Source organism: Calidris pugnax, unplaced genomic scaffold, assembly GCF_001431845.1.
Source record: "Calidris pugnax isolate Ruff unplaced genomic scaffold, ASM143184v1 scaffold188, whole genome shotgun sequence".
Lineage (NCBI taxonomy): Eukaryota > Metazoa > Chordata > Aves > Charadriiformes > Scolopacidae > Calidris > Calidris pugnax.
This window is the reverse complement of record NW_015091257.1, coordinates 10,949,374-10,953,036: the sequence shown is the minus strand read 5'-3', so window position 1 is coordinate 10,953,036 and position 3,663 is coordinate 10,949,374.

Sequence of the window (3,663 nt, the reverse complement as noted above, 5' to 3'; positions counted from 1 at the left end):
CCCACGGCGCCGGGTCAAATAAGCGGCGCGGCGGGTCCGCCCCCCGCCCAGGAGCCGAGGGGCGGAGCGAGCCGGTGCGGGCGCGGGGCACCGGTGGCGGCCGTTAACCGGCGGCCGTTAACGGGCGGTGGGAGCTACCGCTGAAGAGCACGATGTTCGGCATGGCGGGCAGGGAGGGGTGTGGGGGGCGAGAGGAGCGCGGGCGGAGGCGGGCGAGAGAGAGCTTAGCGCCCGCGGGGCCGGGTCAAATAAGCGGCGCGGCGGGTCCGCCCCCCGCCCAGGAGCCGAGGGGCGGAGCGAGCCGGTGCGGGCGCGGGGCACCGGTGGCGGCCGTTAACCGGCGGCCGTTAACGGGCGGCCGAAGGGGTGGCGTTAGGCCGCGCTCTCTCCCTCCTCCCCGAGCCCCGCGTGCCCGGGTGCAGCCCGCGCCTGAGGCGGGGGTTGTGGCGGGTTTTACCTCAGGCGGACAGAGCTCGGCCGCTGCTTCTCCTCTCCTCTCCTCTCCTGGGCTGGGAGAGGGCCCGGCGGGGGGAGGTTTGGCGTCTGTGGGGCTCAGGTGACACTCTCGCCGAAAGAAAGCTCTCGCCCAGCTACAGGTATACCTAGGGGTGTGTTTCGTTAGGTAGCTGGCTAATTAATTTTAGCCCCCCGAGCCGTCCTTGAATAACCCCACAGCCGATTCTGTATATACACCCCATTCATTTTCCATTAACGTGTTTGTTTTTCTAGATCGTTGCTTAGAAGTAGGCTCACGCACAAACTACGGGCAGAAAATTGCACAAAGGAGAAAAGGCCTTAGCTTTCCGCTAAAGTAATTTTAGCTCATAGATAAAAAAATAGGCAGAAATTGCATTGGATACATGAACTGAGAACCACCGCGGTTTCCCTGCCTTAAGCAAAGCTTTCCCTCAAGAAGCAGGATCTTTAACATATGTTTAATCGTGCTCTAGCACTGGGATAATTCATGACCAGGTAAAAACCACAGTGTTCCATAGTTCACCTCTGCAGAGAGTGTTGGAGCTGGTCAAAACGTCCTAGCAAAGTAATTTTTCAGCTGAATACTAGGTTTTCAATGAAATCTGATTTCTGCAAAGAAATTAGATTTTTTTTCCCAGTAAGGAACCTTCTCCGTCAAAAAAATCAAATCCAGAGAGAACAGGTGCATGTCCCAAACTGAATCTTTTAATCAACGGCTGAGTAATAAATGGTTTGGGTTGGGGAATTAGGGTTGGATAGTTTGGCTGACTAGCATTCCCATTCTCCCTGGCCTAAACCAACCCGCCAGATACTTCCACAAATCAGGGACACTTCTTGCTAAGTATTGCCTCATTGCAGAGGCAGGATAAACAAGGGGCACAGCTTATGGACAAGAATGGGAATAATGAGTATTGTGACTTATCACAGCATAATTTCAGAATCTATTTCAGTGTTTGATACATTGCCAATACCTCAACATATGAGGACTGCTTTATGGCCCACTCACCCTTTTGCCCTCTGTATTTTCTCCTTATGCAAATTAAAAATAAATGGGTTTAACTGTCAGCAGCGTAGACTCATAATAGCAACTGAAAGTCAAGCCTATGTTTCTTCCAGTTCATCCATCTTCTTCAGCAACTAATTTTGTAGACTACACTTTGTTCTGAGTTACTTGCAACTCCAAGTTTTGCCACCTGTCCTGATTTCACTGTGATTTTTAATATTGATTATTCTAAAATAATGTGACAGGAGATCTCGGCTTCCATTAAGACTGCAGGTTTTGAATCTGTGGAAAAGAAAACTTCCTGACATGCACAACTAAAAACAGTGTTAGACAGAAAAGGGTAATTTAACTTCAAAATAATGTAATAAAGGAAAACCCATACTTCTGTGTAGACTCAAAACAACAGCAGAACTTTTGAAATGGTCTACAGAAGACGAGAAAACAACTTGGGCTGCCAAGAGTTTTTTGGGCAGCACTGAGCCCTACAATGAACTGGCTCGCTTGGTGAATGTCTTGATCCACTCTCTTTTTTCCCCAAGGTATCCACTTAAAACTCTTGTCCTCAAATGCAGTTTAATATATATTCCCCTATTTGCTGGCTTAGTGGGATACCCAGACCATTCTTTTCAGCCCACTAACACTTTTGTGCCCAATAGCTAATTTATTTGTGTTTATCCTGTAGTTACAATATAGAAACTGCAGTCATTAAAACTAGTTGTGGAGGCAGACATAGTGCTGGTTGACATGAAAAGTATGATTACCTTTCCTTTGGTTATGATAGGCTAAAACAGCGGACCAGATTTCAAAAGTTTATGTCATCACCACTTGAAGCTTTGCAGTTTTGTAGAGAAAAATAAATCACTGTTTCTCCTCTTTTGAGTAAATGAGGATAAGGGAACTACCTGCCTAACAGCAGAAAGTAAAACTTTCACAGGAAATTGCTTTCTTCCTTTTATCATCACATTGTGTGTAGAAACAGTCTTGCCTGATGTAGGATGTAATACTCAGCAAAGAACAACAAAATGCTGTTTCCTGGTAACTAGATATCAGTAAATATTGGCCAGTTTAGCCAGGACAAAGACTGCAACAATTACTAGTCAATTGCACCTGAGAAAGCATATGTAATTCTGCTCCTGCAATAGAAAGCCCTTCCAGCAAAGGTGCGAGAGCAAAGGAAAACCAAGAGACTTTAAAATATCAGAAGCAGAAACTGGACTAGCAAGAGACTCTGATTTCCATAAAACTGAAAAATGTTTGCCCATCTTGGATTCATTGGAGTGCACAGTTTTGCAAATCTTGCCATGTAGCTCACTCCATAACTCTCCTTACACTTCCCGTACTGGAAATTGTTATACTCCAAAGTAACCCAGCACTGTTGTAGTTTTTGTATCACAATGACTTCTGACCTCTTTTTTTTTTTTTTCCAAATTACAAAATATCTTTATGGGGGAATATTTGCTGGGGAAAAAACAAGAACTGACAAAATGGGTCTCTGGAAATACAATCTGAATATCAAGCTATTTCATTCCTTCCTCTCCCAGTCATAATTTTCAAAAGACTCCATTGACCAATTTCTACCCTCATTTACAGCATTTAATTGTCAAATGTTACCAAATCATGGGTCTGGTCTCAAAAGAGTTGATCATGAAAAATCTGAGATTTAAAATAAACAGTTGCAGGCTATTTTTATTTTTTGTGTATATTTTTAACTGTTAGTGTACATTCAGCTCATTATTTCAAGATTTTCTCAAAACCTCCCTTAAAAAAATTAAAGCTAATATTTGCCTCTAATCACTTGCCTCCAAGGGCTTTGGCTAGAAGAATAAACAGCAAATATTGGAGGCCTTGATATGGAATAGCAGCAGCTGACAGCATGACAGTTACATCTGTCCAAACGTATTATCTCTGCATTTTGAGACCTGTGATTCTATTGTCTTCAAATGCTGATCTGGTTTTTCCAAAGCTTTTTCTATCCTGCAAGAATAAAAACATAAAAAATTGTTAAATGAGTAATGCTAATGAGAAAGCATAAAGTTTTGTCATAAGACCCCTATAGTTGTTCCTACCGCCCAATAACTTAGCATGTTCTTCATGATCTTGGCCACCCACTGCTCCCAAATTACCTTCAACGTTCCCAACTTCCACGTAGCTCCAGTCATCTCCCTCCCAGCTGTCTTCCAAAT